The sequence below is a fragment of the Cupressus sempervirens genome, chromosome 5 (assembly GCF_028749045.1).
Source record: "Cupressus sempervirens isolate cs-2001-9-10 chromosome 5, ASM2874904v1, whole genome shotgun sequence".
NCBI classification, from domain to species: Eukaryota; Viridiplantae; Streptophyta; class Pinopsida; order Cupressales; family Cupressaceae; genus Cupressus; species Cupressus sempervirens.
Window position 1 is genome coordinate 718,819,033 of NC_143122.1, and position 25,258 is coordinate 718,844,290.

At 35.8% G+C, this 25,258-nt stretch overlaps 1 protein-coding gene across 4 annotated transcripts in view; it reads left to right on the plus strand.

Moving 5' to 3' along the window:
• Positions 1–25,258, plus strand: part of LOC149558004 (uncharacterized) — a 70,084-nt gene that overhangs the window by 19,335 nt on the left and 25,491 nt on the right. For 2 of the 4 annotated variants that reach the window (XM_089832447.1, XM_089832450.1), the window contains exons 4-5: positions 10,251–10,355; positions 10,439–10,502. The gene's annotated coding sequence lies outside the window, so the exon portion shown is untranslated. The remainder of the gene's footprint in view (positions 1–10,250; positions 10,356–10,438; positions 10,503–25,258) is intronic. The other 2 variants (XM_089832448.1, XM_089832449.1) reach the window with 2 other exon arrangements.

The window sequence follows — 25,258 nt, forward strand, 5'->3', positions numbered from 1 at the left end:
AGTAAAGAAAACACAATAGAGCCTCCTTGATGAAGAGGGCAAACGACCATGCTTCCCGCAAGATGAGTTTGAATAACTCAAGGTCGTTTCCCATTTGCATAAGCTTGAGATTGTGATCAAAATAGTAGACATGGACTCTGCCTCCAGAGCTCCTAGCATTGGAAAACAACTGCATCTTCTCCGTTAGCGTCTCTTGCCGCATTCTCAATTTCATCTTCTCTTGCTTTAAAAGATTATGACTTTCTAGTTCAACAGAAGAGCTTGATAGATAGCGAATCTCGGCATTATATGATGGCACCGAGAAAGACTTCACCTCTATCAACTCCAGTTTACCTATAATACAATGTTGATTGCATATGTAGACACTCTCCATAGCTCAATAAAACTTTCCGCCTCCTCTCCCTTTCGCTGAAGATTAGAAAAATGAACTTTTAATTTCTTTAGAGAATAATATTGCTTTTTTGTGAATCCCATCACACAAAATACTCCATAATTATGAGATGGGAACCACGTGGCACAGAGGAGCGATTAATAATAACCGTCTAAAGAAGTGATTGAACTTTAAAAAAAATATCCGACCATATATGTGAAAAGATAACGGAAGGAGAGTCAATGCATGAAAATAAAATAATGCTTGATGTTGCCACGAAAAATGTGAGTTGGAGATGACACTCGTTCATGCATGAGCATCCGCAATATGAATGCTGAAGAAGATAATAAAGAAAAACCATTACAGGTATGAAGATAGCAAAGACTAAGCCATTTCCTTGACATCCCAGACAAGGGTAAGGAATATCAAAATGAGGCCAATGTGACTCAACAGGAAGCAAACTAACACCATAATATACAGTGCATTTACATGTGAAAGAAGTTAATAAAGCTTCGCAAAGCCAATTAGACAATGCTATGCAGACACAGTTAGCAGCTTAGAAGATACACATTCAAGATCAGTTTGAAATAGAAATGTATGAATTCATTAAGGGTGTTGCATCTATCCATGATCCTATGACTATAACCCAAGAGCATGTCGAGTCAACTGTGCCATTGTTTGGCGTTGAGGTATGCATTTATCATGACAATGTGTAAGTTCAAAACCACCACTATGCCAAGATTGCACTATGACTAATCGCAAGTTACAGTCCAAAGCCTTGGGCACCAACTCTAAAAAGTATTAGCCTATACCCATAGATCAAACATCGGAAGCATTTACCCTAAAATATATAAGCGTAAGATCCAGAATACAAACTTTGTCCTGGCCTCAGAATCTCTTAATCGAGTAAAAATTTGCTTAAAATGACCTCTCTATACTTACAAAACATGGATGAAAAGAACTTTCAAATCAAAACACACAGCTCTTCGCACCAGAAAAACTACAGAGCACGAATTAGAGCCGCTGACCATTAAAATCCATACAAAAAAAAAAAACTGAATACCAAACCCAAATTAGATCACTTCGATAGCATTTTTAAATAACAACTCTGATACCATGTTGAAACTAAAGCCCAGAAATCCATTAAAATAACCAACAAAAAAAAGAGAAAAAATTGAAACAAAGAACACCAGAAATATCCTGGGAAACCCTTCGAGAATGAAGGGAAAAACCCAACCACACAACACAAAAATATCTTTATTGATAATGAAAATGTTCGAGTGTACAATGCCTATCGCTTAATGCGATATATATAACCATAGGAGAGACTCTTCACATTATAACCGAAGGTCTCTTGAGATTCTTGTAACTCCTATGACTGTTCGAATATTCATGCCTCAATGCATGAGAATGACACATGTCATTTACATTTAATGTTAAAACTTAAGTGTCCTTTTCAGCTGAACGTAACAATAACAGTAATAATGTTCATATTTCCAGAGATAAAGATCTCTATCGCAGCTACTATCTTCAATACTAGAGTGCTAGCTTGCAATAATTACAAGGACAATCCTTTTTTCACCTACCCATGAGAATTTTTTCACCCATAGGTACTTAACACAAGAAATACTCATTATTTATGTTCAAGACAATGCTCAGCAAGTTGCAGAGCCATCAAATTCCATTGTTTAAGCTAAGATTTCAACCTCCTCTGCTTGTGTTTTCATTCCTAATAACCAAATGGTTAAGGCCATAGAATAGGTAGGCTCAGAAACACGACCAATTTCTTGCAATCCAAGACCTAAAGAAACTCACAGTCAAATACATTCTCAATTATTGAATCCATAACAATTAGAATAGAAAACTAGGGTTTCGGTTCTCCTATATTAGGATGATCTAGAAGGGCTTGTTTATCATTTTCTTTGAAGACCCTAATGCTCAAAAACGAGTTGTAGAAAGACAATTTTGGAAAATTGGAGACTCCAATTTGAGAGCCATTCCTTGGCCCCCAGATGCTATTAATGAAGAGATCCTAGTGCTCTCATCGCCATGTTGGATAACTATCAGCAATATTCTACCTTTTCTTTGGAATCTCATTCCACAAGTGCTCAAACCCCTTGGCAAGGTTATTAGGATTGATAAATCCTCCACCCATCTCCCGCATATAGACAGAAGGGTTTTTATTGCAATTGATCCTAGTAAGGACAAGGACATTCCCAAAGAAGTCTCCTTAATTCAAGGACATAATCACGTCTTCTCTAGTCCTTTTTGGGTGGGCTTAATGCATGTTTCTTGTGTAAAAGAGGATATATCAGAAAAAAAATTCTCTCTAACCAAGAAGTTGTTACTATTTAATGGCAATAGAGAGCCCTTGCATACCAAAGACCCTATTTGACCTTTTTAGCATAGGGGCAAGGTTAATTAGCAACCTTAGGGTAATGTTCCTTCCTTAAATGTGGAACCTCTTTCCATATTTGATAGCCTTTGTGCTGAATTGGATGCTCTTCAACAAAAATTGAAGACATTGAGCATTAAAGACTCGAAAGATGCCTTTGGGGCACCCTTGGCCATTGAACTACCCTTGCCTAGCTTTGGGACCCACAATCCAAGCCTAAGCATCGCACAATGAATGCTCAATAGATTGTCTTGAAGAAAATTAAGAGATTATGAGGTCACAAATTTCATAAGAATGATGCTTCCCCTCCTAGTCTTCCCTCCTGGAGGAGATTGAAGCCATTTTGCAGACTCCGTGTAGCTTCAAGCCTTTGATTATGTTGGATCTTGGATCATCTTTGAATCCTCCACATATAGCTAATGACAATAGTCCAACCCTTAACCAAGAGCATGTGGTGAGGGACTAGATGCTATCAATAAAACGTATGATGTTGAAGACAAACTGAATAATTTGATATGGTTATCATCTCATGAGCTGGCTTGGACCTGCCCTCTTCCACTATTCCTAAGGCTGTTCCTTCCCCCAGAAAGCTTGCCTCAGTTATCAGGATTCCTAAATATGAGAAGGAAGATAGCCTACAAAGAGTGGTTAATGAGGACTCTAACTTGCTCCTAGATCTTGTCAACAAACAAGAAGAGGATGAAGTGTTTGTCTTCAATGCAAAAAAAAGGATCAAGAAACCTAGGAGAGGTTCAATTGGAAACTCGGAGATGCTCTCCAAAATGAAGGGGTTAAAGATGGTAAATCAGGTTTGTACAAGAAAGAGAGGAAAACCCTCCAATTCTTGCACCTTGAAACTCAATAAGGTGCAGAAGAGGAAGCTGTCTAAATGCTTTGAGAGTTTCAAATCCCCAATGGAAGTGGACCCCAATTCCTCTTGATTTGATGGCCAAATACATATCCTAGAATGCAAGAGGCTTGAAAACACGATATAGGAAGTAAGTCTTTAAAAGACTGCTTAGGAACCATTCAAATATTAATTTTTTGCTGCTTCAAGAGGTCAAGGCTATAGGGTTTCAACTTGATGTGGCTTTTAAATGCATTTGGAGAGATGCAAAATCATTCTCTACTAACCACACTAGAGGCAAAGGAGGTGCAATAATTCTGATCAGCCGTAGGTGGAAGAACTCTGTAACGGAATGGGGCGTATCACCATGTAATATAGTTGTATGAATCACCCTAAAAGTGAATGACAAAGAAATTGGAGTATGCTTTGTCTATGCTCCTAATGACTATAACAATAGAGCCATCTTGTGGAATTGAATGTTGTAGATGAAAGATAATCCTTGGATTGTGGCAAGAGGCATCAATATGGTTCAAGGCAACAAGATAAAGCTAGACGATATAGAGTATAGTGGAAAGGGGAGGAGAATTTTTTTGGCTCAAATTTATAAATAAATTTAAACTATATGATCCTCTTGCAGGAAGAAATGATCATAAAGGTATATGGTTCACCTGGACAAATTTCCAGAAAGGTGCAAAGAGAGTTTGTTGCAGATTAGATAGATTTTATGTTCATAAAGATACTTTCAGTTTTCATATATCTGAATAAGGTGCTCGTGTACTAGTATACCCCTTCACCCTTTCTGACCATCATCCTATTGTGACCAACATCTTCCTTGTGAACCAACTTGCACAGAAGCTCCAAATTCTCTAGGTTTTCCCTCAACACCTCCTTGCTTAAGGATGAGGATCTCAATGCAAGTATTCTTATGGTCAGGTGGTATAATCATTGTGTTGCTAATTACCCTGATGCCATTAGGACATGGGCCACCATGACAGAAAGATGGAAAAAATGTTCCAAATTGTGGGGAGAAAAAGAGCCAAAGATATGAGGAGAGATGAAACGGAATTGCATTGTGTGTTAGTAGAAGTTGCCATGCAAATTGATCCTTCTAACAGCAATACCTAGAATGCTTTAGTTGTAGCCAGAGACTCTTTGAGGAAGTTTCAAAACATCAGAATCCAGGGAGCTAAGACAAGAGCTAGGGTCAACTGGCTAGAGCATGGGGGCAAGGGGTCTAAATACTTCTTCTAATTGCTTAAAAGTAAGGAAACAAGAGACAAGATTGAAATGACAGCAAAAGATGGGAGGATGATTGTAGATCAAGAAGGGACTTTGAGAGTATTTGCAAAGTTTTATGCAACACTTTTTACTTCTAAGGGCAATAGACTTGATATGGAGACAGAGAGAAATAAGATTTGAAGTCTCATCCTAGAAAAGGCATCCCTGAAAGATAAGATGATGTTGGAGCCACCCATCTTAAAAGAAGATATTGTCAATGTAATTTCCCAAATGAGTAATTACAAAGGCCCTGGACTTGATGGGCTCCCAATTGAATTCAATAAAACACATATAGAATGGAATTAGCAGGACCTCCTATTGTTATACCAAGATGTTATTAAAAATGGTCATTAGGTACAAAAATCAATGCTAGGTTGATTTAATTAATTCCTAAGGATGGAGATAAAAACTGATTAAGAATTGGAGACCCATCACTCTCCTTAATGCATCTTATAAAATCATGGCCAAAATCCTAGCCCTAAGGCTTAAGGATGTGTTACCCAAAGTAATTTTCCATACACAAAGTGGTTTTGTAAAAGGAAGATACATCCTTGAAAATCTCATCAGTTACTGGGAAGCAATGGAGTGGGCTAAAGCATCAAGACAACAATCCGCAATGTTCTTGATAGATTATGAAAAAGCCAATGACAAAGTAGAGTGGAAATTCATCAGTATGATGTTTGGATGTCTTGGACTTCTTGAAATTTTCAATAAAATGGTCCTTACCCTTATGGCAGATGCCACAATAGCAGAAGTTAATGGAGCTAGATCCAATACCTTCCCTATGACCAAGTCTATTAGATAGGGATGCTTCTTGTCCCTATCACTCTTTGTTATAGCCGCTAACAACCTCTACTATATTATGAGAGATGATACCATTTCCCCCAAAGTCAAAGGCATTAGCCTCCCAAACTAGGAAGAACTCTCTATTGTCCAATTTGCAAATGATACTTCACTTTTGGTTGATTTGTCAGAAAGTAATGCATCGAACCTCATGTTCAGGTTGGAAACCTTTTGCTATGCCTCTAGTAGCAGGATCTCAATTGCAAAGTCTATTATCCTAGGCTGGAGTGATCAGCCTTCTTATTGGTTCAGTAAATTTGGTATCTCTTAGGGGGCCCTAATCAATTTGATAAGGTACTTCGGTATTCCCTTCTCCATAGCTCCAAATCTTAACTCTGTGGGGTTGGATCAAAAGTAAAATTGAAAATAAGTTAGGGAAACAGAACAATAATTATCTCTCATTTGCTGGTCGAATACAAGTATGCCAAAAAATATTGTCAGCATATACTATATGGCCTATACTACTCATCTTGGCTCTTCAACCAGGCCCATATTAACTATGTTCAAAATATTATCAGAAACTTTCTATGGTCAGATGGGAAAGGAAATAAAAAGAGACATCTTGTCAAGTGGGGTGGTGTGTCAAGAGAAAAGAATCAGGGGGGTTAGGATTGAAAGATTTAAAATGGCGAGGTATTGCTTTGGTTGTCAAATGGATAGCAAAGTCCACTCAAGGAAATGAAGCTCGAAATTTTTTAATTCGAAATAACATAGCTAGAGTCGCTCCTCAACTAGGTAAATCCTGAAAGGAACTACACATCCATGATCTTCTCTTGAGGGGATGGAAAGTAAAAGTGGAGGGACCTGCAGTATATGAAGGCATTTGGAAAGGATGGGAAAATGTAAGGCATTGGGTGTTTGGGAAATATTAATAGATGGTAAGTTTAAGATCCGTGGAGAGAAATCACCGTAGTGGAATATAGAGAGGGATGGAACACCTCTTGCATTCCTTTAAGGCTTCTCTGCTAAGTCCTAGGCCAGATTGGGAATTCCCAAATTTAGTGACGTTAATTGATGATAAGCTTATTGAGTGGAATGTTCTGGTAGGTAGACATATCTGCATGAAGAGTTGAAAGACAATTGTGTGGGGCTCTGTTATGTCCTATGAATTCTAGTTCATCATGGTGTTAGCAGTATAAGTAATTCCATTTACTATCCATATATGATTCTTTTTCTTCTCTCCCTCTTATTGTTTTGCTTTGTTAGGGTTAACAATCATGATTGCATAAGTAGAGATAGATTGTAGTTAGAAGCTAGATAGAAGTGTTGCAAGATAATTCATGACAAACATTCCATTGGGGGTTGTGAGTTTCCCAAATCATTTTACCTGAGTTGTTTGTGCCTACAAGCAATTTGGTTAGCCTTTACTGCGCTCAAGTTAAGAGCTTATTCTGTCATAAACTTCTGATCTAAGAAAGACATATTCATTGCACATCATTGCAAGTCCTAAGGGAGCTGTACCTTGTAATTCAAAAGGCAGTGATATAACACATACACTGATCCATTTGTTGGTGACGTCCTCTTGTTTCTCCAGAACATTGGGCATAAAAGAGTCAGGTTATAAACCTTAATAGGAGAACAAACTGTTAACCAACAGTTTTTTGATGTTTGACTTGTTTTGAATGGCCCGATTTATTAAATAGAAGATCTAAACGAGCCTCATATCGTATCATTTATACTACTACTTGGTAAACGGTTAGTTTGCATGGCACTGTGGTAATCTCATGTTACAAACTTATATATTATAGTTAATAGAAAAAAAATATTGTTTTAATTGTTCTTAAAAAAACTGGATTTCTTAGTTGGGAGCAAAATGCATGCTTGTCATCTAAAAATCAGTTTTTGTGAATTGCTTGTAATCTATATTACCTGAAGATGCGTGTCCACCCCTAAATCTCGGGTTTCAAAAACCGTCCTAGTGTCATGGACAGGGGGATGACAACAAACATTCCAAGTTGTCTTTGTTAGAAAGTAAAGTCCACCAACACAACTGAGGGGGTGGGGGAATTAATTGTGTGCTTAAATAACTTTAAATAAACATTATCAAAACTAAAACATGTAGCCAAAAGATGCAACAACCATAGAATGAGAAACGCACACAATAACACTAGATATGTTAACTAGGAAAACCTTTGATCAAAGGGAAAACTCTGGTGGGAATGATGTCCACAAGATAATGTGCTAATATAAAAGTTCCATGTGAAAGGATGGATTCTGTTAGGATCCAATTCAATACAATCAGTACATGAAGTTCTTGTTAGGAGATGTTGAATCCCTGTTAAGAGATTCCAACCAAATTAGGAGTTGTTCCAACTTTGTTAGGAGTTGATAGGAAGTCAGTTGAACCTACTGTCCAAATTGCTTTTGAACTGTCTTCACTAAACAATTCTTAGGTTAACATAACCAAGATGTGAACTGACTAAAATAACAACTTTGACAATCCAGTTCCTCTGAAGTTCCAATACATCACCAATACCATCCTCTTCTTTGATTTCACACAAATTCACATCCAATCTCGCATAATACATTTACATTACAGTGAGACACACTAGAAACTTAACCACAAGGAAAACATCTTTCCTTTATAGCAAGTCCTAACATAATTAATTGAGTGGGTCCTACGGCTTTCCCAATGTACAATGAGTAATATATTACCACTTTATAAAAATACAATACACGTTACATTATACTATAGACTTCCCACAAAGATATTAACAAAAGTTGGCTTCTTGGAAATAACATGCTAAATATCCTTCACAAAACTTCACAGAGTGAGAACTAGATTCTGTCATTTCAAACACAGCATCATGGACCTGTCTTCAACCAAAATCCAAGCCCGGTGAACAAGATTTGACCTTGCCAAACAGATACAACTCAAATATTAGAACTTCGTTTCCTGTAACTTGCTTTGATAATAGTTTTCATTGAGATATCAATAACTCATGCATATCTTCATAACTCTTTCCGCGAACATAGTTGTAGTATCCAAACACAGATTTAAATGCCAATCTAAGAGCGCATAACATAACTTGCTAACCTCTGACCTCATTGAACAAATCTTCCTCTGCAACTCTAACAATACCAACCATAAAGTTGATATGTTGACATCATTGACAAACCAAGTCATGAATGCAATACATAAGCACTCAATCATTTCTTCAACTGTCCTTACAATCTCCCCACTCAATCATACCATCAATATTCATGCTAGTAGTCCCACCCAAGCAAGCAAATTGGGTGGTCAACTTGTTTCCAATAGCCTTTGACTCTCCCAATGGCCAAACTGTCCTCCAGTCGTCTCCAGGACTGATTGAATTTTGTGGCAGAAAAAAAAAAATTAAATAAAAAAAGATTATTGAATGACAATTATTTTGCTGTTCGCAAGCCCCAACACAATGGAAGGAGGTTAATGTTGAGTACTAAGGGATGGATGTTTGAACAAAATATCAGATGGGCTTATAGGCATGTTCAAATGAAAAGGATGTTATAGAAGTAACAACACACTAAATTATTGTGTTCTTGAGCATCACTTAGCACTTTCTCAAATTCCCTAAGGCCTTGCACTCCCACATGTAATGAATTGTTCCCTAAGTCTTTGCACTTCCTCACGTAATGAATTAAATAATATCTGCCTATGGTTCAATTGCTTCTACTTCGTGTCATTCCTCTTTGAAATACTTACTAGATAAATTTGACAAATACAGCAAAAAAAAAAAGAGAGTTTGAGTTTGAATATTTCCAATGTTGAGGAAATCTTTTTGGACAGAAGATAAACGCTTGATGAGAATCAGCCTGAAATCCTGAATGACTGTCTTAATAACCAAAAACACACTCGCTTTTACTTCATGCCATTCCTCTCAGAAATATTTATTAGAAAAAATTAAAAAATACAGAAAAAACAAAGAATTTGAATTTGAATTTTTCCAATGTTGAGGAATATTCTTTGGATAGAAGATAAACACTTAATGAGAACTAATGATCAAATCAGTCCAAAATTCTGAATGATTGTCTTAACAACCAAAACCCATCTTTCATATCAGGATTACAAATTGATTTGATACTATGCTCGATGATTATTTGATAATTTCAAAATATGTTGCTATGATGAATGTAATGCTTACATTGTTATGAAATTATGAAATTCATGAGTATATTTGAAAATTCATATATATATAGTTATCCTCTGCTCCGACCAAACAAATATTTCAAAAACTCATCTCCCTGTCCATGTGTCCTGAATACTCAGGGTAGCATAGCTTGTAATTAATAATGGTACATATGAATTTAGAATCTTGATTGGTGTAATAAGGATCCCACTTATGAATTTATAAATCTATAGTATAATCACTATAATGAAGTATGTATTTAGTGTGTATAACTTGTTGAGAGCCCTTCAAAGTTATTGTGGATTGTTTTTGCTTATTATATGAAGTTATTTGATAGCAGCATCAACAATCATCTAAGCTTTGACATTATCATAGCTTTTAAATAATTTTTAGAATTTTATATTTATGCAGGCAAATGCAGTTTCATTAATACTTGACATCACTAAAAATTGCACACAAGATATTTTGAAACTTTACTTGATCGACGCATCATACAATCTGACTAACCTTTGGCATGTAAGTTCCTAAATATTTGTTTCCTTGGTTATATTTTTGACATTTTAAGTGAATATATAACAGTATTTGTTTTCTCTTCTCAGGACAGGAATCCAATGGTGCAAGATGATGCTTTGACAGCTTTATTTGCTCGTTCAAAAAAATAAGGTTTTATTTAACCTTTTAGCCAATGCATTCTATTGTCATTTATGTGTTGTCATTTTCTTAACAATGTTAGGGTCCTTGCAAAATGCATCATACTACTTAGAGAATAACTCTCCAAAATTATCTGATAGTCATTTGATTTTAGATTCCTTAAATACTAAGTTAACAGATTCTCTCCAGCAACCCCCAAAGTCTGGTTCAATTCTGTACAAAGTCTGGTCCTTGTCAAATTCTCTCCAAATTCTCTTGCAGAGCTACGAATTTCCTGCAAATTCTGTCAGAGGAACCCGGGCAGAATTCACAGTGAATTTTGAAGAATTTGCTGCCCAGCGGCCATTGTTTTAAAAGTTTTAAAAAGTGTTTTTTTTTGCCGAATTTGACCTATTCAATCCTACCAGCCCTAAAGTGACCGCTAAAAGGACCAAAAAAGATGGTTTCTATGTCATCTATGCATTTGTGAATGAAAATGAAAACTCACTTATAGAGGAAATCCGAATTGATAATATGTGATATCCATATTAACGATTATAGAGGAATGTCTTTAAAAATGATATGATATTTTTGAATCTAGGGCTTAAAGTTTGAATCTCAACTTTTGATCTAGCCTGGCTAGAAATCCTCTAACCAATACAAAATAAAAATTCAGATAACTGCACTTGTCTTTTGACAACTACTTTCATTCTCACCTATCCCCTTGATATGGAAATATGTTCCATGCATGTGACCAAGCAAGTATATCATGTCGTATGTATGGCTAAATGATGCAATTAATATCCTGTTGAACTGAAACATAGATATGGTTGTGTATTTTGCCATGTTGCTTTACTATTAGCATAGTGATGTATGAACTTATTTGTTGTTTCATACATATACACACTCATTTTGAAAAAACATATGTTTTTGTACTGAAGAACTCAAAACGAATCTGAACCCAACCCCCAAAAATTTTGGATGAATTTTGAACCCGAACCTCAAACCCGCATCCGTACCAGAATTCAAACTGGCAACTTAGCTTAAATATGTAGAACAGCTCAATATTTTTGTTAACAAAATACACCCATGCATGTATATAATAATTATCAAGGAGAGACATAACATGGGACTCATCAATTGAGTGTATATACGAGACAATGACATAATTGTGAATCATTTCAATATCTTCCCTTATGGATACTTCTATGCTTCATGGTTACAAGTCTTAGTCTTAAAGATGACCAAGTCCATATATAGCCAAGAAACAATGACATTATTGTGAATCAGATAAATACCCCTTCTCTGCAGAAAGAAAAGAAAATCCCTTCCACTTTTTCCCCTTTTGGTGATTTTTTTTTTAATATAAATCTCTTGCAGCCAAACAAGTTTCTCTAGCTTTTTCTCTCCAGGAGAGTTCCTCCCAGCTAGAAGCTCTGTATGAAATTCTTTGAGTTTTTATTCTTTCTTGTATTCCCCCTCAAACATTCCAGTATGAATAACCTATTCATTTAACCCTCAAGTTCTACATTTTCCTTTTCCTCAATAATGTTCTTACAAACTTCTATACTCTACATTCTCAATTTTTGTTTCAAAATAGTACCTTATAAAGAATTTCTTTCTTCCCACCAATCACGCGACTATCTACCAGCGAAGGCTCCCTCCACCACATATTTGAAAATCTAAAAGAAACCATTTTTTTGTCTTTCACTATTCTTGATTTCCAACATTACTGGATAATGGTCAGACAGAAACTGAGAGAATGTTTGACTTGCAGAAGATCTTATCCCTCATCCATTCTTGCTCAACCATAAAAGGGTCAAGCCTCTCTGCTATATATGCAAAATCCATTCTACATTTGTTCCACATAAACAACCTGTTCTTTGACATAGTCTACAAATTCCATCACAGCCACAAATTCTTGGAAGTCCAACATTGCCTTATTAATTCCAAACAAACCCCCATTTTTCTCCTTAGGATCTAATTAAGCATTGAAACACACCCTGTAATAACATTTCCTCCTACCAATTATTTTTTAGATATTATTTCCTGCCAGGTCTTCCACTAGTTTTGCTGATAAAAGAACAGAAAAATATATTAGAAAAAGGACAAAGACGAACACAAGATTTATAGTGATTCGCCCTATAATGGGTACATCCACTTTCAGGGATTTAATTCTAAACTACTATACATTCAAACAACTACTGAATTTATAATACAGTATCATCTCCAATAAAAAGGAATGTCTATCAAAAGAGGCAACTTCTAAAGTCAGTTGTCAAAGACATCCTTGAGAGAAACTTGCTAATATGGGCTTCGCCGAATCCAACAAGGAAACTTGCCAATTTGGGCTTCACTGAACCTAACAATCTCCCACTTGGAGACCGAATAGCTGCTCAGAGAGATTCCCCCACTGCAGGTTTATTGTCAAAGCTGAATAAGTCCAAGAGAAGATTTACAGAATTTAAACTTCTCCTTGGATAAACTTTCATCAGCATATCAGCTAGATTCTTCTCTGTATCAATTTTCTCCAGCTGCAGTTTACCCTTTTTGATAAATGACAAATAAAATAACAATACAACCATATGCTTTGACCAATTGTGAAAGGCAACATTCTTGGCTAAGTGAATGGCACCATTGCTAGCACACAACAGAGGAAAAATTAATGACTCAAACCATAATTCACCTAACAATCACTGCTACCATACCATTTCCTTGACTCCCTCAATGAGAGGAATGTATTCAGCCTCAGTAGAAGATTGTGCAACTACCTGTTGCAACCACGAGACCCAGCTGATTGCTGCCCTAGAAAAAGTAAACACATAACCGACAGTAGAGCATCATTTATCCAAGTCTCCAGCCAAATTTAAATAAACAGCCCCTGTAGTTGAGTATCCTCACCACCAAAACATAAAACATGATGTGAAGTAATTTTCAAATACCTGAAGATTCATTGTACTGCCTGCAAATGTGATTCGCCTGTATTACTCATAAATCTTCTCACAACTCCCACTACACAAGCAATATCTAAACGAGTACAAATCATGACATACATGAGATTGCCAACTGCCGATGAATATGGAGAGAACTTCACATGTTCTTGATCCTCTTCTATTTTAGGACACATAGCTGAAGATAAGCTGAAATGTTCTACCAAAGGAGTAGTAATGGGCTTGGCAATCCTCATATTGAATCTATCTATGATTTTCAAAATATATTTTTTGTGAGATAATTTGAGTTGTTTCTTATTTTTATTCCTGATTATATGCGTCCCAAGAATCCTCTTTGCTGCTACTAATTATTTCATGGAAAATCGTTGAAATAGGTGTTGATTCAACTCATGAACGATCCTCACACTAGTTCTGACAACCAACATATCATTAACATAGAGTAAAAGAGCAACTAACTCACCATTAAAAAGCTTCTTGTAATAACACACGGGTCTATTTCACAGCAAGTGAAATGTTGTTGAGTCATGAAGCTATCAAACTTAATGTACCACTGCCTCGGGGCTTGCTTGAGCCCATACAAACCTCGCATCAATCTGCTATATAAATGTTCTTGACCATGTTGTGCAAAAGCTTCAAGCTGCTCCATGAAGAAAAGCTGCTTTGACTTCTAATTTCTCAAGTTCAAGATCCCAAACAATTGCCAAGCCTAACACTACTCGAATGTTGTGCATTTTCACAACTGATGGAAAAAAATCTCATTAAAATCAATGCCTTCTTTCATGAGCAAAATCCTTCACAACCAATCTGGCCATGTAACATTAGGACGCCATCTTCCTCTTTTAGTGGTTTTGGATTGACAGAAGAACCAAATCCCTTGTTTTATTTGCACATAAAGACTACATTTCTTTGTTCCTTGTTCCCTGCCTCCATCCATTTCACTGAATTCACTTAGATGTTTAAAAGTTGCAGGCTCTGCCACATCAGAGAGCAACGATTCTTATTCATCGAATTTTGTTGGTTTCTTTCTCTCAGGTAGATCTTCTTAGTTGAAACCCATATTTGGCTGCAAATTACCTTGTTCTACATTTTCCTCATTACTTTGCCTCTGTATATCAGATACCTGTTGCAATTAACTGCCCTGCGACTGTCCGAGAGCTGGGAGAGGTGTAATTGAACATAAGTGAGGTTGCACAAGGTTTTGAATTGGCTGCATAGAGAGTGGAAGAGGCAACATGCAAGAAAGAAGAGGCTGCATGAGATTTGATGAAGGGAGCATATCATATAATGGCTGTGTAGACATTTTTAGATGGCTGCGAATTCACTTCAATAGGCTGCTCATTAACTTAAGGCTGCGTAATAGTGTAAATAGGGTCTCCTATGTTTGAAGGATGTACACTAAGAGTTTGATTTTGGGCAGGCTGAGTATATTATATTAAAGGCTGGGAGAATGAAATAAAAGTTTGCCTGACATTGCCATTATTAAACAAATGAACATCTAAATATTCATTTGAAGATGTTCCTGTTGCTGCAAACTTGGAAATTTGTTTTCATAAAACAGAACATCCCAGCTGCTAACAATCTTTTTAGCGACATGATCACATAGCCAAAAACTAAATTGATCTTCTCCACAATCTAGAAAATTACACCTCTTTGGTTTAAAATCAAGCGTCATTTGCTGTTCCTTATGAATATGCACAAATGCTTCACAGAGAAACACATGCAAATGGTGATAGGAAATTCCTTTCTCAAGCCATCACTCCTCTGGAATATCAAAGTCCAAATGAGATCAAGGAAAAATATTGATTAACTAAACAACAGTATTACATGTCTTTGCCCAAAACTCTCTTCCCGAACCAGCATTAGAGAGCTTACTGAGCTCTCTTCCAAATTGTCTGATTCAATCTCTCAGCTACTCCTCTGGCTCTTTGATTTAAAACCAAGCTTTGTTTTCTGTTCCTTAATAATATGCACAAATGCTTCACAACCAAACACATGCAAATAGTGATAAGAAATACTTTTCTCAAGCCATTGCTCCTCTAGAATATCAAAGTCCAAACGAGATGAACGAGCAAGATTTATTAAATAATCTGCAGTATTACATGCCTCCGCTTCAAAGCATTCTTCCCAAACCAACATTAGAGAGCTTAAACCAAGCTCTCTCCAAGTTGTCAGATTGAATCTCTCAGCTGCACCATTTTCTTGAGGGGTGAACAAAACCACTTTGATTCATCAAATGCCATTATCTGCACAAAAGTTGTCAAAGTCCAAAGAGCAATATTCGCTCCCATTGTCAGTCTCGAGACATTTAATTTTATGTTCTTTGATTTTCTACAAGAGTTTTAAACATTTTCAATTTTCAAAACACCTTTAATTTTCTATTTATGGTATAATTTTTAACTCTGTGAGTGCAACCATCAAGAAAAGTAACAAAATAATTTGCACCACCAAAAGAGGTTACCTCCTTGGAATTGAAAACATCCGAGTGCACAAGTTTTGAGGGAGCAGTTACCTTATCATGGCTCTCCCTCAAGAAGTTGGTCGGACTTTGTCGCCACAAGGGCAATGCTCACTCAACTCTAAACTGATTTCATACTTGGAAGTTTATCTTGTTGAAGCATAACTTCAAGCCCTTTCTGGCTCATAAGAGCAAGCCTATTATGCCAAATTTCTGAGCTCTTGTCCACAACTGTCATTTCAACACCCACTTCACAAAGCCATTCTAAAATGCAAAGATTAGCTGACTTCTTTCCCTTTGCAAGCACTGCAATTCCCTTGGTTACTTCCAAGTATCTAAAGTAAATTTAATATTACACCTAGAAGCAATGAGCTGGCTCACATAAATTAAATTTCCTTTCAACAAAGGAACATATTTGACATCCTCCAAATTCCGTTTACTTCCATTTTTCGAATACAAAATTATATCACCCTTACCTACGATTTCACATTCTTTATTGTCACCAAGAACAACCTTACTAAATATACCTTATTTGAAATTTGTAAAATCCTTCTGACATGAGTAGCATGTAAACAAGCACTAGAATCAAGCATCCACGAATCTGCAGTCATGTCACCAACAACCAAGACTAAAACACCATCATCTTTTTCAGCTATAGTGTTTGGTTCATCAGTAATGACTTTGTCTTGGGCTTTTTATTACAAGGTTGCATGGGATCGGCGGTACTTGGGTACTTAGGGTATGGGGACGGGTATGAGTATGACTATTTTTCAAAATAGGGGAGGGGGTACATTGGGTACATCAATTTTTTTTTTTAAAGTGTAATTTAATAATTATAAAAAATCTGAAAGTATGCATCATGATAATGGTTTTTCAAAACAAGAATAGTGATAAAGTTTGCAAATGTAATGCATTGTTTTTGGTTTCACATTTGCTATATGTTTGTTATAGTGATACATGATAAATGTTTAGATGTATAACAGAGAAGGTAATTTTTAAACATGAACAAGAAGATCATAAATTTTCTAACGACATATTGAAAATGATAAATTTCTGACTTGAACTCTGATAAAGTTTGCTGTTAATCAATATGGTATCAAAGTTTCTGATTATGTATTGAATTAAGCTTGATAAACAATAAAAAAAATTCAGAAATCTAAATCCACGTCCTTAGCTATGATGCGCTCCACTATGTACCAGGTACTTGAAGTATGTGTAGCCGGTACTTGGATACGTAAATACGCACCCCAGGAGTGTGGGTATGCATACCCATGCAACCTGACTTTTTAATAATTCCAACAATTTCTCTTAATGTCACCTGGTTTGCCACAAAACCAATTCACCATTTCTTCTTCTAGACTGCAATCTATGTAGATTTTGGCCTCCTATTATTTTTGCCTCTTTCTAGACTCCTCCCTCTATTATCAGTATCTTTGCTTGTCTTCACTTAGATTCACTCTCGATGTCTGGAGAATTGAGCGACAATAGAACATAAGAAATAAAATGCAGGGAAAAGAACTTGCCGCTTATTATTCATTATAAGAAATTACAAATATGTAGTAATTTGAATTCAACTAGATCCGATAATTATGCTAATACACATGAAACAAACTAATACAATCGAGAACAAATTATATATGACTGACAACTAGCAAGAACTATATGACAACTAATTGACATTTGTGGATAGATAAACATGTTGAGCAACTAATCCAATCTGGTGACTTATTCATTTATGTTGGAACATTAATTCTAACACTGGAAGCATCAACAACCATATTAAAATTATCTGTGAGGATAAAAAACACTCTCGCAGTGACAAGTTCTTTCATGCTGGGTAAGAGTATTTTCAAGTGCAAGTTATTGAATGCTGTTTCCTTAAATCTCGGTGTAGAGGCATATTCAATATGAATTTATGAGATAAGTGAAAACAAAAGAAGATATTAAGTCATGACATGATTCAGAGGACTGAAGTTGGAAATACAAATACTATATTGGAGTTGGAGGTTTCCGATGAGAATAACTCTGTTATCAAAATCATGGCTACTCTGGGTGGCAATTGTCGATTTGGAAAAAAACAAGGGAACACAAAAAAGAGATTTTAACACAAACACGAATGCTTTATTCATATCCCAAACCCATTAAATTATTGCAAGCATACATCCTGTACTTCATTACAACTCTTTAGAACTAAGCTATTCTCAAAAAATAGCTAGTAAATCATTCACTTTCATGCATCCAATATGAACTTGTATATCTCATAAGTAAACAGTCATAAACAATAGTAGCGAAAATTTGGAATTAATCGTGATTAATTTAGAGTTGTGCTTGTTGTTAGTTCCCCTCCCCCCCAACCTGAAAATCAGCCAAATTAGTCAGCAAAATTAAGTAATTTGTAGACTAAAAACACTTTTTAGTTGGCGAATAAACTGGGTTAAAATCATGATTAAGGCTAGGGTCCCATGGAGGGGGGCTTCCTTTAAAAATGAGCGGGTGGCCACTGAGATTTTTTAGGAATATTTAATGGCGAGGGATCCCATAAATATATAATTTTTTTTCAGTTTAAGAAATTTAGGCCCTAAATTTAAGGAAAGCTCGTGGTTCCATTAGTTTTGGAGTGAAAATACCCTAAGATTTTAAATTTATTAATTAGTTTTGGTGGAAAAATAATGAACAATTGTTGAAATGTGGCAACAAAATCCCTTAAGCTGGTTGGGCTATTTCAAGCCCCAACCCATTTCCACCCGCTCCCAAAAAATAGAGCCCAAGTCCCTTACAGGGTACCCCTACCTAATTGGTGAGAAAAACATGCAGCTTGCTGGTGGTACCAAAACACCTTAAATGGCTCCAAAAAATAATCTGTTTTTCCTATTTAGTAGTACCGGGTGACTCTGTAGTTATAAATGAAGAGCATTCGATTCAACTCAACATTCGACTCTGAGCATTCGATTTAGAGAATCAAGAAAGAAAGGCCCACTCATATCAGCTGCGTGTCATCATTTCCAGGCATTTTGTTAAAACTAACCCATCAAGAGCATTCTTCAATACTTCATCCCCTTCTCTTACATTTTGAAGTGTTACTTTTAGTCTTTTATAATGTGCTTCCGAGTCTCTTTGGAGACTCAGTAATATGTCTAGCCTTGCTACTGAAATTATCATCATTTCTAAACTTCCAAATAGCTCATAACAAAAGTGAAGAAATTAAACTCCAAAATAAATTACAACCTTTACTGCTATTGTGAAAGTATCCAGAAATGAAATTTATGATATGATAGTTACTAGACAATACTAGACCAAAGATCCCTCAGACTTCTTCGGCAAAAATACATTCAAAGAAAACATGCTGAATTGACTCCCAACATTTGCCGACAGAGCATAGATGGCATTCATCTTTTGGATCTTTGAATGGATGTTTATGGAGAGAAAACCGCCAAAGAAAGCACTGGGTTTTGGGTTCTATGGGTCTACACTATAGGTTCAGCAGTTGTTTACTCCAAGACTAATCATACAAGTTGAGGCCCCACTTTTTATCTAGGTGCTGAAAGATGTCAATGCTATGGGGAAGGAGGCAATACAAAAAAATATTCCTAGAAATACCACTTCTTGTCTCTTAAGAATCCTTCCATGCTAGGTAAGAGAGGGGAGTGCAACTCGAGACCTCATTCTTACAAGGGGCCCCAAGTTACCAATGAGGTAAGCACTTTATTTGTTTTTACTCTTTTCTTTAATTCTATCTCCTAACTCCCCATACGCAAATATGAACTATAGTCCCTATATCTGTAGTGACCCTCCCTATATCTAATTGGCTGTTGAAAAATATGTTTTTGATACCAAAAACTGCTGTAAAATCTTGTGCCCCATTTACTTGGGTTCGAAGTTGTTTTGTCCTCACAATGATGATGTGTTAACTGCATTTCTTCCGTCCTCCGTCTCTGATTACTCCTCATTGTGCTTCTTTCTAGCTGTTTGTGCAGCCAGAATAGTGCTCTACATCTTCGTTGATTTAGTTTTAATATGATTCACTCTTCTATGCCTCTTTTTGTCTTGATTGATTAACTTCAATTAGTCTTTCTTGCCTGGATTACATGATTCTTAATGTATATCTGCTTTCCTTCTTGTAGAACAAAGTGGTCTGGTGTGTTATAAATACTTAACTATATATGTATACCTACTCTTGTCAGGCTCCCACAAATTACAAGGGATCACAGCATCATTAAAATTAAAGATCACAGCTCTTGAACTTATACATTGGCAATTCAAATGATCTGAGAATTTGGAATATTTCTTCATGCTGAAAACTTCAAGATATAGTAACATGAATTTGAGATTTAGTAATTGTTGGTTCAAACAACATATCATTTAGTTATTTTGTTTTGCTACTATCAAATACACATTCTGTCTAAAAATTGGGGCCTGAAAAGATGTACAGATGCAGGGGTTAAATTTTTTTCAACAACACAACATAAATTTTCTGATGAACTCAATCAAATAATTGTACAAGTTAAGAATCTCCAATGTCGAATTAACCAGCAATAAACTTAGTTTAAAAATAACTTAACTTACTACTATTTTTCTACTCTCTTGCACTCTCCTTGATGATGAATCACTGTGTATGATCCGAAATGTTGATGATAAAAATTTCTACATAATCAAATTCCAAAATACTGTTTCTACTAGAGTAACCTAAATCACTGCGATTTAGGCGATTTGGCGATCCAACTAAGGCCAAGTGGTTCATGGTGAGTTGGTGAATTGGTTCACCAATTTTTGGCCCGGAAATTGCCAAAATCGCAATTCATGGCAATTCACCAAAAATCACCAAAAATCGCTCGAAACTGGCTTGAAAAATTGGCCACGGCAAGCATGAATTTGTAACTTAAAAACATAAAAATTAAAACACTTTTAAAATGTTTTATTGTGTCTTTCCTCTTTCTTATAACCCTAAAGGGCCTTCTAATTGTTTAGTATGAGAAGAAGAGAGGAAAAGTGAGAGACGAAGAGAAAAGAGGAACCATAGGGTTTCAAACAGCAAGAAAGAAGAGCATCAAGGAGATCTTGAATGATCTTGTATTTGTTCATTACAACCTCCGCATGACTCCTCTCTGATCATTCTAGAGGAGATTGATCCAGAGTCAAAGTGGCTCACTGAGGCTACATATGCAACAGTCTTCACTGAGGAAGACCATGAGTGGGTTGACTAGGTAGATATAGAGGCAGAGGTTGTGGCCATGGTAGAGGACGAGGCTAGAGCTCATTCAGGCAGTGGTAGATGCACATGTGCACGCACATAGCACGACACAGATACAGGCCCTAGTGATGTTCGTGCACCCATCTCACATGTGGGGGCTATGGCTCAGCGGTTCTCTAGGACCTACCTTAGACGCCTTTGTAGAAAGCATTCAGAGGCTGAGTCTGACCCTGAGGCTGCAGCTGATGTTGAGGATGATGATGAGCCTGAGGCTTGAGCTAGAGCCTTGTTTTTTCATTTTGTTTACACTTTGACTTAATAGATAGACATGTGTTTCCGAATTCTTCATCATGGATCTTTATCTTACATACATTATGATTTGATGTCATTTTGATTTGGTTTTATGTTTATTGTTATGGATCTTCGTCTTACACACATTTATGATTTGACAACATTTATAATTCTATAATCTATATATCTATGTCATGACTCATTATGATCCTATGATCTTTATTTACTTAAGCTACAATTTACATTTTACCTATGTGATGGATTTATCAATTAGGTTTCTTGTTTATGTATGTTAACTTCTATTTGATGATGTTATAGTGTTTTTTAGTTATATTTAGTTAAGGGTGCATGAAACAAGTTTTAAATCGTTAAAATCTTTAAATTTCAAGGGTTTTTTCACTTTACCAATTCATAGCGGTGATCAGACGATTCATAGGCGATTCATAGGCGATTCATGATTCGAACAAGCCTTGCCGATTCCGATCCGATTTCGATTTTTGGTTCTTTGGTTTCTACACTTTAATAGATTGTGGAAACCTAATTACTTTAACTTAATTTACCTTAATGCACATACACAAGACAGTATAGTTTAGAAACACGGTAGTTGCATCAAGAGCAACAATAACCAGCCTAGCAGCAGTAGTGCAATACAAAGAATTTAGTCAATTGTTGAAAATTTGGTGTGCTATTCACATGCAAATAGTTTATGCAAGGTTTATGGTGGAATGCCTCTCAATTAAAATAAAGTAATTTCTTGTTGTCTTACTTCAAGTTTTTATATTTTTTTGTAAATTTGATTTTTCCAAATTATCCTTCTTTTCGGGTTTGCCGATTTTTTCCCAACACGACTTATGCTTCTATGATATAAACTAGGCTATGCATGCACAACATCAAAATACAACTATTTTTCATTAAAAAAAACTTGGAATATTTATTTTGATGCCATCGAATTGCATGGGAGAAATTGTGGAGCAGAGTACTAACACTGCAAGTGGCGATGGGATTACATGTAGATTATCAAAGAATCAGTTATCTCGAGACTCCCCTTGATGCTAAGACTCACACTTTGATCCAATAGGACTTAACCTGACCCTGAAAACTCACAATGCAGCTTTCCATAACTAGAGTCTCATAGACTCAAATAGTGTACTTCTAGTTGGCTGTGAAATCGAAATCGTCTTTTCTTTGACGGTCTAGCAAACACACCCATTTGTGTTTATGGAGTCTTTGACAAGTTTACGCAAATTCTTTGTAAGGAGATTGCACACAAACAGTGAAGGTTAGCAAGATAGTCAACTATGTATCAAAATCAAGTTTGAAATTTGCATGGAAAGGCTCCTTTGCTAGATTTGTTGATGTATGTGCTGAATGATAGAGCGTTTCAGTGGCATGACATATTTATTGAATGATGAATCCTCAAGGTTTATAAAAACAAAAACTTTTCACCTTTAGAGAATGACGGATATGCCTAGGCGTATCCACTGAATGAGAAATGTTAGCTCCGCTTCATTGTATCTGCAAAATCAGTTTTGAACAACAACAACAAATATATCCAGGCATATCCAATGGATTTTCAATGTATTTGGTGAATGACAGAGCGCTTCTGTGGATTTTTTCGGCAAATTCACAAATTTTCTAGAAATTGTGATTGAAGCTTTCGGCAAATCTGGTAATGCAAGTAAACTTTCCGAGGCATATCTGTTGAACCACATGAAAAACCACTGAAACTTACAAGCTTTCAAAAGTGCTAAAAGCTCCAAATATGTTAGTTTCAAACCTGTTAAGTAGGTCTCATTGGGTGTGCCAAAATGTGTGCAAGAAAATGTGTAACAAAGCAATGGAAATAACTAATAAAAACACTTTGAACACAAGTTCAAAGAAACATACAAAATTAGATAGAAAGTGACGATAAATAACAAGCATGCAAACCATAATAAAACCCCATTGTAGCCTCTTTGTTGCAATGATTTGTCCAAGAGAGTTTGATGGTATGTGTGCTCACAACTTTGACAACATAACATTACCCATCTTTGCTCAAGCTTCAAGCAAGGGATAGTGGAAAATGGCTTCAAAAGTTCTATGCCAATGAAATCTCAAAATTGCACAATGTCAACTTGCATAATAAAAATGGAATTGTAGATGTATTAGTTGCAAGGATATTTTCTTAAGTCTTGAGGAGGTCAGGGAATTCACATTGATTAAGGGTGGTTGAGGGGATAGGAAGAGAATTGCCTCTATGGCAATTTATGTCTCAACCCCAGAGTCAAGTGATAGAAGGGAATAAAGAATATCAAATTCTTTAAAGGGGACAAGATATTAGGAGCATTTAAGGATGACCCATGTCATGCCTTTTGGGATAATGAACGAATGAGAAAAAGTTTGACTTTACTTCCCTAAGCCTTATATACCAAGGAATGTGCACATTTTAAGTGAAGGGTTAGGCTTAATGATTTAGTTAATTAGAGGGCAAGTGGATAGGTTGGAAAATGCAATTGGATGGGGAAATTTAAAATTTGAATTTCTTTAAATTCAAAACAGAGGGAAGTGTTTTAATTAAATAGATGGGTTTATTTAATTAAAAGTGATTGGACTTCAGATAAATTAAATTGATTAGTTTACCTAAAGGGATTGGAGAAATTGGAATTAATTAAATAGGCAAGCTATTCAAGTGCTATAACTTTAGACAAAATAGGAACGGAACATTAATTAAATAAATTGATATTAAACTAATAGGATAACTATAGAAGAATGGTTCAAATGACTTTAATATGATATTTTTTCTAATGATCAGATTTGGGTGTATACACTATGTCCAAAAGTCTTTTTGCTAAACATATTGGCGCCTGATCTTTCAAATCATTCAAGGACAGCATCTGAGTCTTGTCGATGTAAGTTTTGTTCGAGTTAAACATATAGAATTGAACACCCAATGTTTCTAAGTGAAACAGTAAATACACAACTCTCTTTTGAATAAGGTCATTTCTTATGCTAAGGTTGCTAAGTAAGATCATGACATGACTTCAAGGTTCCTTCTATCATAGATAATCATTAAGTGAAATGTGATTTGCTAGAATCACCAAGTGGACTAACGATATTTCTCAAGACTTGTCAATTTGATTTCTAAAGTTTTGGCTTAATAATGTGCACTAAAAATATAGTTTTTCAGTTTCGCTACCCTTGAACTCTCAATTTGAACTTAGCTTCTACTTTTTCTTCTAGCTATGAATGCAAGAAAGTGTGAATGACTCAAATGGTATTAGACATAACTTTGTTAGCGACTCCCCCCACTTGGTGCAAACTTTCAAGGTTTACTCATTTGGTTTTGAAATCAATATTTCCTCTTCAATCCCATCAAAGCCAAAGATTGGATATTAATTGAAGTTAAGTACTTTCAATTACTAGCTCACCACACAAGGCACACTTATAATCAACTAGAGGCTAGTAGCCTAGTTTTGTATTTGAGTCTTGCAAATAAACATTCACAATTTTTTCATCTAACTAAACATTTTCTTAAAGAAAATTCTATTCTATCTCAACAGCTTGAAACTAAATCTATTCTAAGTGAGGATGAAGCTAACCATGCAATAATTCAAACTTGATCACAACTAATCACCATGCAAATTACAACAATTACAAATAGAGGAAGCTTTGACATTATCTTTGCAACAATTCTCTAACAACCTTATAAATAAGAGGAGCAAGCCTTATATAGGGAGCTCGAATACAATGGATGACCCATATCAAATTAGAATCAATGACCCTTATTGAATCCTACAAACCCTAATTAGATTGTCACCCCATTGGCCTATGAGATTCAAGTATCCCAAAATGCGGCAATAGAAAAATTACAAAGTAGTGACAACCTACTAATTGGCAGCAATAGTGAGCCAATCCGAATTAACTA